This window comes from Lissotriton helveticus, chromosome 3_1 (genome assembly GCF_964261635.1).
Source record: "Lissotriton helveticus chromosome 3_1, aLisHel1.1, whole genome shotgun sequence".
NCBI classification, from domain to species: Eukaryota; Metazoa; Chordata; class Amphibia; order Caudata; family Salamandridae; genus Lissotriton; species Lissotriton helveticus.
Genome location: NC_136061.1, coordinates 1,685,209,554 through 1,685,224,061, shown reverse-complemented (window position 1 = coordinate 1,685,224,061; position 14,508 = coordinate 1,685,209,554). Strand labels below are relative to the sequence as shown.

The 14,508-nt window shown below is 49.6% G+C and overlaps 1 protein-coding gene across 1 annotated transcript in view; it reads left to right on the top strand.

Annotated features, from left to right (window-relative positions):
* The window catches only part of LOC144824298 (von Willebrand factor D and EGF domain-containing protein-like), a 605,302-nt gene that overhangs the window by 564,669 nt on the left and 26,125 nt on the right, over positions 1-14,508 (top strand). The gene's annotated exons all lie outside the window — the stretch shown is intronic.

Genomic DNA, 14,508 nt, shown 5'->3' with positions numbered 1-14,508 from the left:
TTCTACTACAGTCAAACCTCTAAAATCCCCCTGGATGTCTTCACACTAGCTCAGTACATTCAGGGAAGTCAATTCACAGGGCAATCAAGGCCCCAAACCAAGACGCAACTAGAATGGCATACCCTTTCCTCTAGGGATTGAAACTATCACACAGACTATTTTGATGCACCAATGACATGGCAAAAATAAATGGTCAAAACCCCAAGATACAGGGCCCTGCCCAAAAATCATCAGAGGCAACTGATACACTGATGACTATTCAGGGAGGACTACATACACATTTATCTCACTGCATTATGACCAACTTCAACAAGACAGTTATACCAATCTCAGATGCCCCGGGGTCCATCAAACTCATTAAAGATGCAGCAGGTCCACCCGTCCCAAGCACCCTAACAATATTCCCATCTATAGTAAAGGACAGCAAGGACAGAGATAAGGCCATCTCCATGAACAATGGTGGTATTCCAGAAAACAGTAAAGAAATTATCAATAGCTGAATATTTTGATTAAAAAAACATCTCAGCCAGCCCATCCACACATCCCTGACTCAATCACGAACATGGATCTCAACGGAGATCCAGCAGCAACACCAAAGCCCAAGGCAGACATACAATCTCTTATAACACTGTCCCCCAGAGCGAACAGTAGACACAGCCAGGTGGAAAAGCAATCAGCAAATAGCACTGTTATAGAAATCTCATCTGGAAGCCCTCCGGACAGCTTGCTGGCAGATATTGACCTATCAACCAATGCAATGGAAAAAGATCAAAAAGGCTAATATGGTACTCACATCACAACCCGCCTTTCAACTTTCATGGATAGCCTGTTACAGGCCCAAATCCCATTCAAAACAAACAGCATCACTACATTTGCTCAGATCCACAGCTTTGGGGGAAAAAAAGGCTGAATCAGACGACATGGCACAGTAGGTGGCAACTTTAGGTCAGCAAAACAAAGCGATCCTGAGCCTTCAATGGGATCTACAGGGCGTAGATGTAGGTCAGTGCTCACTTGGGGCTCTGCCTTGCAACAAGGATAACAAAAAAATAAATTTCATAGATTGAGGAAGCAAATCAGCATCAAAACTCCCAACCTCTACCAGACCATACCTCCACGCAGACCATGAGCATTCTTGAAAACTTTATATCATCCGCCACCAGAAACATTAAAAACAACAACAAACAAGACAACTTATTGGCTTTCATAAATGCCACTTTAGCCACCACAGTAAACACCCTGAAATGGCACGCTGACAAATTGGAACTGTAACTTGATTTAATTCAAGCTTTGGCCATCTCAATATTAAAATATAGGATGAAAGTCAAAGGGGTAGAGGGATTAAAAAATGCTGGAGGAACACACATTTTTTGCTCACTATGTACCTGCCATCAGATTGCAGAGAAAATGTGCACCCTGCCAGAAGCTCTGAACCGAATAATAATAGACATGAAATCGCTCTTACAACTACAAGGAAGAAGAAGTGATAGGCGGCCTGACTCAAATCAACATACACGTTAACCGGGCAAAATGATCAAAGAGCAACCTGTTCAATGAGCCTACGGGTAAGGTACTTTCAGTAGCATCTCCACTGACATGACGTCACCAATAAAAGTTTTTTGAAACACCTTCCCATGCACCCTAGCCAGAAACAACACTGAGGGACCCCCCAGCTCCCTTTCTAGCAGGAACTGGTCCCAGAAGCGAAGGATAAAACACCTAATGGTGATTTTAATGACAGAACAACTCCTGGATAAAACCAATGGCAGCAAAAAAAAGACAAAATAAGGCGAGAATTAAAGCAGAGAGAACGCTTCTCAAACTTGCTCCCACCCAAGCATAAAATACCAGCCCAGCGTAAACCAAGTGTTCAAAGGCAGTGAAAAGAGAAAAACAATCTAAATCACCACAATCAATTGCATCCCCATTCTATGCAGTTCAGGCTTTAGTACCCACTCTACCTAAGATTAGCACAAATCCTACTGCGGCACGGGGGCGCTAGGTGGTGCCAGACTAAGATGGTCGAACGTTAGTGAGGCTCTCGCCTGGCCGAGCCTTTTAATATCCTTAAATGATATCCTGACCTGATTGAGCTTCCTATAACTGACCTGACTGCAACCGCGATGCTGTGAGGAGCTCAGCGATACCAAGCTTGCCTGCCTGCTGATTGAGGAGTGTGCGTTGCTGACGCCGAATCCTGCCCGCGGGCTCCTGCGCTGAACCGAGGTGGCTGCCCGCCAGGAGAGACACGCTGGGAAAGGTCGGGGATCTGCGGCCTATGGAGGGAGCCCTGAACTACAAAGAAGCCACCCGGACACCACGGCACCACACGCCTATCCCTGACGGCTCGACCGCCATCACGTTATCACTCCACCGAGGTGAGGAGCCCCCCTCCCGTGCGACACCCGAGATTTGGGCGCAATCCGCTTACCAATGGAGCTGGGGGTAGGCGCCTCTCCTAACCACCCGAGATGGACATTTCGCCCCCCAGAGACTCCCTCCCCTAGCGGAGCGCTTATTAGAGGTCAAAGCGTTTAGCCCCCCAGGGGGTAACTGAAACTGCGTCGACCGCGCTCATACTGCAGCACTTCACACGAGGTGCGACAGTTAGCGGATTGCATTTAATCCTGCCCCAGGGGGGGCAGAGGCTGAGACGAGTGTGGTCTATGATCACTGTAGGCGCTGTGGGACCCGCCGCTGCACCGGACTGGACTAGACAACGTCGCCATCTTGCCCCTGACTGCACACACTAGTGGGACACCGGTGGTGCTACTGCGCCTCAGGAAGCACTCTTTGGGGCTTGAATTCACAAAGACATAGGGGGCACCTGGACTTTGGTAGCGCTACAGTCCCTGCGTATAAACTGGCACGCCGGTTTGTTGCCACGCCACCACAGGTGCGCTGCCATTTTGTCCTCCACATCTGTTAGCCTACAAGGCGCCTGAAGCCTGAGGGCCGCAATCAACTGCACCCCTGAGACACATCCCCCGGGGGGCCTACTGAAGGAGATCCCTGCACACCCTCGCTGCCCGCCACCAGGAGCCCAGGGGAACATTCATCAGTTGCCCTCCAGCACGCCGCCCCTCACATCCACGGACATTCTCCCAGCTAGTGGCCAGGCGAAGACTGTGAAATACTCTATGCCTCCACTGCCTTCCAGGGTGCAGGCGGCCCGTACTCATTGGGACGCGGCCATAAACAAATTTCAACCCCGAGAGGAGATGAGCTAAGAGACCCGGCTGTTGAGTGACATACGCCCACACAAGCCACACCACCAAGAACCGACCGCTCTTCCCACGCCCCGGAATATATACCCTACTGCGTCTCTTCTCCCTCAACTCGTGATGGGCCGAAGTGAGTCAAACAATCCAAGATCCCTTTTGAAGCTCGAAAGACCCCCAGATCCCAATCGGCGACAGGAGCCCCCCCGGAGGAGGACTGGAAAGCGTTCTTCTAAGTATGAAACAGAGCCTCACGACTATGGACTCCAAAATAGACACTCTCAATATGAGGATGGACACAATGGTCGCAAAACTCGGACAGCAAGATACGCGCATTATGAAGCAAAGAGCAGAATCTCGGACCTGGAAGATGGTGCCACTGCTAGTGGGTAACACATCACGCAAATGGACAAACTACTCAAGATCATTGCGGACAAAAACGAAGACTTAGAAGCAAGGTATCGAAGAAATACCGTGCGTATTTTGGGCCTGGCGGATTCCACCAATACTGGCAGAACAGAAGACTATGTAGAAAACCTTGTGGCGGAGCTCTTTGGGAGAGAATCCTTCTCAACCCACCTCGCTGTAGAACGCACGCACAGATCCCTCGCAGCCTGCCCTCCTCCTGGAGCAACTCTGAGGCCCATCATCATGCCAAACTACCGCAACCGTGATGCTGTCCTACACCTGGCACGAGAGAAGGGAAAGGTCCAATACGAAAACAGGACACTATCATTCTTTACGGATTTTACACCGTCGGTGTAGGAGGCACGACGCAAATTTGCAGGAGTTAAAAAGAAACTTCAGACCCAGGAAATCCCCTATGCAATGCTCTATTCTGCCAAGCTAAAAATCAACCATCAGGGGAAACAACTCTTCTTTACTACCCCGCAGCAAGCCGAATACTATCTCAAACAGCACAGGAAGGCGACATCCAGAGAGGTGGCGGACCAACACCACTCCAGATCGCAATCACCCGTGTCCCAGCCGGACTGACATACAGACTAGGTGATCGCAGCATAGAACACTCCCATAGACACTTATGCGGTGAAGGACTACTCCACTTCTGGTATATATGGGGACGTTCAGTCTATGATCTGCGAAATACATGTTGCTCGGCCACCCACCTCCATCCCACGGTTGGCTACCTAGCTTCTAGCACAGGTGCCTGTGGGTGCAAGTAGGGAGGTGTATGGGCAGGTCGGGCGCCCCTAGCGGCTTGTTCCCCCTACTTGCGAACGCCTGGAAACCCCCCAGTTGGGCGGGGGCTATCCTTTCATTTGCAATGTTTTTACTGTTGTTGGCAAGTTGGGGACGCCGGAGTGGGTGGGGGGACACTTAGCCTTTACTACTGCATTGCTAGAAACCAAGGAGGAGATGTATAATTGTTACTGTATGTTGATTGTTGCACATCGTAATGGGGACAACAGGTGACACACAGGCAACCCGACACATTAAGGTAGCCTCGTGGAATGTCCCCCAGGAAGAAACGACAAGTAATGGGGTACCTAGACAGATTCGGGGTGACCGTTGCCATGCTGCAGGAAACACACTTATCACCGGGAACCACCCCCCAATTTGCATCGCGTTGGGCCTCATGCCGAGTGTTTGCCTCCTATTCCACCTATTCCAGAGGGGTAACTATTTTAATTAAAGGGGGAGTGGAGTTTACGCCATTGAGAACAGACACCGATACAGACGGCAGACTCTGCATGGTTTGGGGGCGACTTCTATCGCACAACATCCTCTTTGCATGCTATTACGGACCTAACATTGACAATCCCAATGCCCTACTGTTGTTGTGGGGTAGGATACAAGCGTTGGACATCACACACGTCATATTAGGGGGAGACTTTAATACGGCGCTATGCTCGCCTGCAGACAGGCCCCACCTCCTCTCGGCGCACTACACGACCACACAAAGAACGCTCAGGGATATCGTAGGAGAACACTACCTGCTAGATGCATAGAGGCACAAACACCCCACGTTCAGGCAGGGCACTCATTACTCGGCGTACACTCCACCTGGGTGCACTTAGATTATGTTTTTCTGACAGCGGGGCTTGCTCACTGGCTGACACAAGCGGTACATCTGGCCCGCACGCTCTCCAGATCACTCTCCAGACCTTGTAGAGCTCCAGGTCCCCATAGATTGTTCCCCCTATTTGAACTGGCGACTCAATCCCTCTCACCTCAGCGACTCGGCCTTCAAGGCCGAATTAGAGCAAGACATTCAATATTTTTCAGACTGCAACTTAACATCAGTGTCCAGCGTCACAACAGTGTGGGAGGCATTCAAGGTCACCGTGCGGGGTTGGTGTATTGCCAAAGGGGGAGGAATCCTTAAATCTCTGAGGGGGACCTTAGGAAGCTGGAAACTGAACTGCGCGACCTAGAACATACACTGGAACATGACATGCGGGGACACGAAATCAAAGCCCAATTGAGGGACAAGTTAACTGAATATGAGACGGTGGCTGATGGGGAGTGTAGATTTCGGGGGAAGCTGCACACAGCACGCATTTATGGAGAAGGGGACCGCCCGTGGAAGGCCTTAGCATCTTCAGTTAGGCCTCCTCGGTTTGCCAACTATGTTACTGCATTACAAGAAGCACAGGGCACCGTTTATAGAAACTTATCAGATCATCTTCGTGTCCTTAAAGAGTATTACACTGCACTCTACACCTCTCATAGGAGCATGCCGCTGGATTTAGACGCTTACTTAGGATACACCGCCATAGCCTGGCTGGGACCGACTCAACAAAAATTCCTTAACCTGGGACTAGAGCTTGATGAAATCACCAACGCGATCATGGCGATGAGGTCCGGCGGTGCCCCTGGCTCGGACGGTCTTCCGATTGATTTTTATAAAGCATACGCCCATTTACTTGCCCCCATCCTTAAGCAGGGTTATTACGCTGCTCTGGAGGAGGGAAGTTTGCCCGACTCCATGCGCGAAGCCCTGATCACATCCCTACTCAAACCAGGAAGCCCCCCGAACAGTGCAATTCCTACCGACCCTTGTCGTTAATAAACTCCGATATCAAAATTTTGGCGAAAGTCTTGGCTACAAAACTCAACCTTTTGATGGAACGGCTAGTCCTGCCGGACCAGGCGGGGTTCGTCCCCAACCGTGCGACATCCCACAACTTACGCATGCTCCACGCAGTATTACAAGATATAGACCCCAATTGTGAAGCAGCCGCCATATTTCTCGACGCCACCAAAGCGTACGATTCGCTCGAATGGGACTACTTGTTAGACCTTATGGAGCGCATGGGGATGCCCTTTACCTTTCTAGATTGGATGCGGTTACTATATTGTTGACCGACCGCTACCGTGTTACTGAATGGGTCTCGCTCTACCCCATTTAGAATTCGCAGAGGTACCCGGCAGGGATGCCCGCTATCCCCAGTCCTCTTTGCATTGGCAATTGAGCCATTGGCCACCAAACTCAGAGAGCACCATTACCACCGGGCGCTAATCTACCCGGAGAGACAGTTACTCAACCCCCTATACGCGGATGACATAACGCTTTATGTCAAGAGCCCTCATGATAATCTTAATCCCATATCACGCGAAATCACGAAATTTGGTGGCATCGCGGGGGTACAAATAAACTGGTCCAAATCCGCGGTATTCCCCCTAACGGACAAAACACAACCGTACCCACTAGACTACCCCCTCGTCTGGGAAACTGAAGAACTAAAATTCCTCGGCATCCGAATTACCAGACAGCGAGACACCCTGATCAGAGCCAACTACGGGACGGCTTTAGATAAAATCACAGATAATATTACCAAATGGATATGCCTCCCGCTTTCAATGGCTGGTCGCATCTCCCTCATTAAGATGGTGGTGATACCAAAACCTCCGTATTTATTCACTAACATCCCATACAACCCGGGGCAGCACTTTTTCCGTGCCCTGAAGGCTTAATTAACGAGGCTCATATGGGGTGGAAAACAGGCAAGGATCAGTCTGGCCACGCTGATGCTGCCGTATCCCCAAGGCGGATTCGAGGTCCCTAACTTCGAGTGATATTATGACTGTGCTCAAAGTCACTTTGCCGCCTACTGGTTCCACCCGCCGCCATATATGGCGCACCTAGCAGTTGAAGACGGATATATGAGACCCGAGACAGCCTCTGGATATATCTACACGAAAGTACTAGAGAGAGAACGCGATCCATCCACGGTGGACTGCACGGTGACGGCGTGGAAACGCCTAGCCAACGCCATGGGAACTTTGTTCCTGTATTCACCTTACATGACACTGATGAATGACCCCCGATTACAGGTAACCCGGGAGGAAATCGGGCGCAAAATGTTAACTAAACTAGCATATCACACTTGGGGTGATTTATATATCCTGAGCCAATTCCGCACATCTCACCAATTCTTTGGGGACCGCACGCCCACCATAATGGATACCTTTTTGTACACCCGGCTCCGCCAGAATATAAGGAGCCGTCACCCCCAGCTTCCCCAATGAACCCAACACACTTGCACCCTTGCACGCTCTCCTACAGAAAAACGCTCCGCAACACGGCATATCACTGCTTTACAAGCACGTACAGGACGCAACACTGACTACTACATTACGAGCATGCACAGACTGGGACGGAGACCTTGACGCGCCACTGACGGACGAGCAATGGGAGGTCAGCTGCACTCAAACAAATGCAGTAATGGGCAATGCTCGGCTACGCTTGGTACATTTAAAATTTTTACACCGCCTCTATTACACCCCGGCCAAATTATGTAGATTCCGCCTACGAGATAATGATTGTTGCTATCGCTGTGGGAGGGAGGGGGTGGTTTTTTTTCACCTGGCTTGGACCTGCCCCGCGGTAGCCAAATACTGGACTGAGGGCCTGTCCGACATGCTGGGAATGGAGCTCACGCCGTGCCCGCTGGTGGCGCTGCTGGGCCTAGTGAGCACCATCACGACCACGCACAAAAAGTTCCTGGCGCTGAGTCTGCTATTAGCCAAACGCCAGGTGGCGTGTAGGTGAGGTCGTGGCCGCGCCCCCAAATTCAAGACCACCATGACTACGTGGCAAGACCAGCTACACAACTATGCGGAATTACAGCCACAAAAATCACGCCCTAAAGATGTCTGGAGACCCCTCACAACCTTCCTTCTCAAGCAGCAGGCAGATGAGGACACGGGACCGGGTGAGGCTAGGGATACACCAGCAGTAGACACCCAGACAGCTCACTGATCCTGCCGGGTCTCGTTCACACTCACACTACTGGATACCGGACATGACACATGCAGACTGACCACACCACGAGCTCTGTCCCACACAACAGAATGGAGTGGTTCGAATGGGGGAGGCACCTGTACCGATACCTGATGCAGACCTGTCACAATCGAACTACGGGGCCACGTCACTAGCGACGCCAATACCGGACACTGCCACACCTGTCAAACTGTTACTCACTAGCTGGCAATTTACTATTATAGGACACCTTGGTACAAGCATGCACAACTATATGGGGGGAGGGGGGAAGTTGTTAACTATGTTTTGGATTTATAATTTTCCGATCCTACAGACGCAAGATAACTTGTACGGGAAGGTGCTATTCGCCTTTGCAACTATCCATTTTCGTATTGCATGTACTTATTGCACTAATGTACCATACCTTCTTATCTACAATAAAGGTTTTTGAAAATAGAAAAAAAAAATCTTACTGCGGCACAAATCACAGCAATATTACCCACTTCGCCAAGAACCAACCCACAGGGAATGCCGCAATGACCTATGCAGAAAAAGCAAATAGAGGAAATGAGAAGAAAGAACCAGACTGAGAGGAATCCACTGCAGACCATCCCAAGATGCTATGACACATGCGCTCTCTCCACTCAAGCAAAACACAAGCTCCACCACAGTCGGAAGCCTTTTATTTCTACCTTCAATGTCTAACACCAACACATAGAGGGTGCAGCACTCATCTGGTTGGGCACCGATAGAAGCTCTGCAGGAAGTTAACTCCTCTATAAATTAAATTGATAATCCACAAGGAACACCGATGCTGTCTGACAGGACTAGACCAACCTCCTACAAACATTTCACTCTTGCCCAAACCCTCAATGAAGGCCAAATCGGAAAAAGCCCTGGTGAGGACCGGCTGACCAAGTTGGTCCACATCCCACGTTACCCCTCGGAGGGGAGCCAAAATACTGTGAATCGTTCCAATTTACTAAGGCTGTTTCAGGCCATCTCCCAACCCAGGTGAAAATTATGTCTGAGGATATTCAGAGGGTAGAGTTCAAATCTACCCCAGAGTGCAGCAACAGGAGGGAAGCCACAGTCTAAACACTAAAAACAAATCCGCTGGCAGAAGTTATACTGGAATGCAACCCTATGCTTGAAGAATGGGGTACAGGCATTTCTAAAATCTCAGTGCCCAATTATCCAGTACCATTAAAAAAGCAACTTGACCTGCCCAATTAAATATCTTGCCCCTATAGCATCCTAAGGGGTACCGGGCACTCGTTTCACCACTCACCATCAGGGAACATATACATAGCCCACTCCTACTCACCAGCAAGTGGCCCCATCAGCAAAATCGCAACAGAACAAATTGGGGGAGAAGACACAGCTGACTAGAGTTGGGTTCCACTCATCCTGTCCAGAGAGGCAACAAACTGTTCCTAGCATTAGGGCATGCTCACCTAAGACACAACAACTTATAAAGCTCCTGACATGGAATGTGGCTGAGCTATCAAAACTATTAAAGTTGGAAACTGTAAATTCACTGCTAATGAGATCTGATGTTCTCTGCCTACATTAACCCCACTAACAATTACTGGTTTCCAAGGGGTCCATCAAGCACCAAAGAAAAACAACATCTTTAGGAGGCCATCGGGGGGCTTTTCAATCTATCCTAATCTCACCCTGAAACTAACAGTGACACAAATTCCAACTCAAGATGAGATTCTTCAAGGGCTCGCACTGAAGAAACTTAAGGCAACTGCCTCCGGAACTAGGATCCTTTTGATAAATGTATATTTCAACAGCTCTGGTTCAGCATGAGGAAAAAGACTGAGCCAGCTAAGTAACAATCTAAATCAAATTCATTGTGACAATGTGAATTACAAAATAATGCTTTTTGTAGATTTCAACTTGCGACAATTAGGATTATCCTCTGCTGACTGCCCACGCACATACCCTTAAGCAAACAGCTGTATAAAACTCTAAGTAAACACTGACTGAAGTCCATTTAGACCATAGCTGAAAACTTTGAGCCATCACTACAGTCTTTGAAAACCTTAAGGGGGATAATCAATATTGACTATGTCTTTGCCTCAGGAAAGCTTGTGGAACACCTTGAGTGCTTTGAAGTACTTTCCTCAGATGAGAGCGACCACCTTCCACTCCGTACAACTTTTAATCTCAGCTCTTATAAACGGAAAGGCCATAAGACACTGGGCAACTCTCTCCACGAAGAATCTTCTTTCTTAACCCAGAGAATAAAATGGAGCCTGGTCCAGCATGGAAAGCCACTACTGAACAGTCCCTGCAGGCCCAACGTTTTGAATATCTATTAACCCCTGGGCATTCATAATAAGGGGCATCCATAATTCACTGGACTCCTTAACAGGGTTGTGGGTGTTTTCTGTCAAAAACCTCTGACCAAAATCAATCTATTCTGATTAGCTCACTGCACATCCGTAAGCTGGCGAAGGCAAGCTACAAAACCCAGAATCAACAAACCAAAGCTGCTTTGCATCAGGAACTGTGAGGTGCAAGAAAACAACATAAGCAATGGCATGGCAAGTAAAAAATCAGCAGGGGGACAAGGAGTGGCAATAGGTTTACTCGCTCACAAGCAAGCATAATCAGGCCAACTTATGGAGACATATCAAAAACAAAACACGCCACGATAACTACCACGTCTCATGCCATTGACGCAGCTATGTGGACCCTGCATGTAAAAAAAACTTTTCAGAGTCGGACACCCTGGCGACTCAAGAACACTGGAAGAAAGAAGAAAAAACTGCAGGGGGAACACAAGAGTGCTCCGATCCCCACTGCCCACAGAAGAAGGATCGGAGACCAGCAAAATGGACACCGAATCGTGCTCCAGACCCCTAGTGATGCTCTCCTGGGGAAAAGAAGAAAAATAAAAAGCTCCGATGCACTCACCTCTGGGCAAATCCCTTGTTGGCCCCGCTTTGAGGCAGGAGCAGCAAAGGAGAGAAGTGGTGCAGAGACTCCTGGATAGCACCGATCTCGGTTGCCTGGCACGAAAATGGCCGCCCCGGCCAGACTCCAGAAGCCGGATCAATGACATTGCTGAGCTAGTAAGTGAGAAACAGTACTGTGGCTCTCAGATCCCCTGCAAGACAGCCTTCCTTACTCTCCTAGTGAGGAGCAACCCCCCCTGCTAAAAACCGGAGTTCTCACCACTTGCCTGTGCCTGTCCCCAATATGGCTGCCATGCTCGAAAATCGGCCCCGAAAATAGGCAGAAAAATGGAAAAAATGCCCCACTTAGAATTAGAATGTTGCATATTGGTTTCAACATAGACCTGCCCCAATTGCAGAGCGACCCCCCTCACCACTGCAACCTGTGACCTTCCCCATCTCTCCTGAGGTGCCAACCACAAGATGCCCGTCTAAAATCACCTACCCAACCTGACAACCACTAAACCACCACCACTGAATTGCACTTTTACTCCTCAGACAGGAGCTCCATGCCGCTCACTGTTTGATCCTGTTTACTTCTATCTGACACTTCCCCCTATCCCATCTGGTAAATTATGACCTCCTTTGACTAAAAAACACCACAGACTTGAGCTCTATGCTGCTCCAAACCCACCATCAACAGGAAGGTAGAGAGACCGAACGCGCATGCGACTACCATATATTCAAGCTTTACTTCCTAAGGGACGCCCTGGTACACTAACTCTCGACTGAGGCGACCTCGCAATCCACACCGCCAGCATCCCAATACACCGCACCCCTGAGTTTGCCTTCTTCTACTAGCCCTAGTAACCTCCTGAATCTCTCCAAACTTGTATCTCTCCTTCTCTCTCCTACTACTTTCTGAAGGCCCGCCAGGCACTACCTCCCGCACTCCAGTACGGAGCCCGCCCCTCCGCCCCATCCACACACAATGCCTCCCGACACGACAGCCCACACCGCCCCCTCCTCTATGAACCACGTAACTCCATAGCTACCCCACATGCCAACCTCCCCACAACACCCACCGTGCCTACCCCAGGGTGAACAGGAACCCTCTACCCCCCTTTCAGCTCTCTCCGCCACCCGCCACCCAACGCTCCGAGATTACCTAGCAACCCCACATGCCCCCGCCACACGACATCCCTCTCACTACACCCAGGAATAACAGGACCCCCCTACTTCCTACCCTCTGATCTCGCTCCCACCCACCACTTGCTGGCTCTCACTTCCTAGACAACCTTGCAGCGCCCCAGCAACCACATCAAACCCACCCCTATACCACCCAGACACAACCTAGACCGTCCACTGTCCCTCCCCAGAGAAGGATAGCTAACCCCCTCCCCAATCTGACACAGGGACCGAAAAGAACCAGGGACGCCATATCTGAGAGTGACTCAGCGGATCTCGCCTCCTCGTACGACAATCCTACTGTTGTCACCCTCCAATCCAAAATTCAAGTGATCACCGGACTAGGAAGAGACCAAGCCCCCATAAACTCATCTAGGCCACCGACCACCCGCACTAACATCCCCACAGTCCCCCTAACGAAGAAACCCAAGACAGTGATGACCCCACTAACTGCATGCAAATAAACTGCAGATCAGCCACCAAACATGCCACTGAACTAGCAGAATCCATCCTCACGCATGACATAGACATAGCATTCATCACCGAAACCTGGCTTAATGATTCCTCCCTTGCACTCCTGGACACTCTTGTTCCCCAGGCTTTACAATCACCAACAAAGGCAGAAAAGACCAAAGAGGAGGAGGCACAGCAATCATCCACACCGACTCCTCCAACTACAGCACCTTTGAGTGCCTAACTGTCAACATCAAGACTTGCAACAAAAAACCACGTACCTGCCACCTCATTTACTACCCCCCAGGCAACTCCACCACTTTCACCGAACACCTGTCTGACCTGATAGCCCACTGCTCACTACGAGACGCGAATAACCTTATTCTGGGCGACCTTAACCTACACTGGAAGAAAGATAACAACCCGTTATTCCAAAACCTGAGTGAGCTACTATTCAACAATAACCTCTCGCAACACTGCACAGAAACAACTCACAAAAAAGGTGCAACCCTAGATGCCATCATAGTCAACCGTGATGCGGTGACGGTAAACCACACCCTTCCCATTGATTGGTCCGACCACCAATTAATCCTCTTCCACCTCATACAGCCAGCCACTATACAACCCCCGACCCAAGAACAGCCCAAATGGACCAGAAATCTCACTCAGATCAACATGACTGACCTGGAGGAAAAAGCCAACTCCCTCCTCACTGCCTCCTTGGATGATCTATCCACGACAGAACTCACCGACTACTACAACACATCTCTAACATTCATTCTAGACCAGATAGCCCCCCAAAAACTTAAAAAAAACAGGAACATACCATCCAGATCCTGGTTCAATACAGACAGGAGACAACTGAGAGCGATAGAAAGACTCTGGAGAAACAACCCCTCCGCAAGCCTCCTAGAACAACTCAAAGCAGCTCCGAGAAAATACAAAAAACACATCCGTAACGAAAAAACCAACTTCTTTTGCTCCGCCCTGGACAATGCAAAAAACTGGTCAAATGAACTATTTAAAATCATCAAGCAGCAAACCACTAAGCCCCCCGTACACCCCACCCAGGCCTCCAAGGAACTGTGCAAAAACTTCGTCATCTTCTTCGAAGAAAAAATCTCCAAGATTGAACACTCGCTAGACAACAACACCATCCTGCCTGCGAAAGCCTGTCCCCAGCTCCAATAGAAAGCACATGCCTACACCACACAAATACATGGAAGTCCTTAAATCCCATCACGGAAGCCGAGATTATCAAGCTAATCTCCACCTCCAAACTCGCCTCTCACGTCCTGGACGCTATACCCACTCAACTGACCAAAAAACTCAAACTCTCCATTGCCCCGCTCCGGTGCAGAATCATCAACAGCTCCTTGAGATCCGGCATCATACCTGAATGCCTTAAAGTTGGACAAGTAACGCCACTACTAAAAAAAACAGGCCTTGACTACATGGACCTGAGCAACTTCAGACCCATCTCCAATGTCCCCCTCCTATCCAAAAT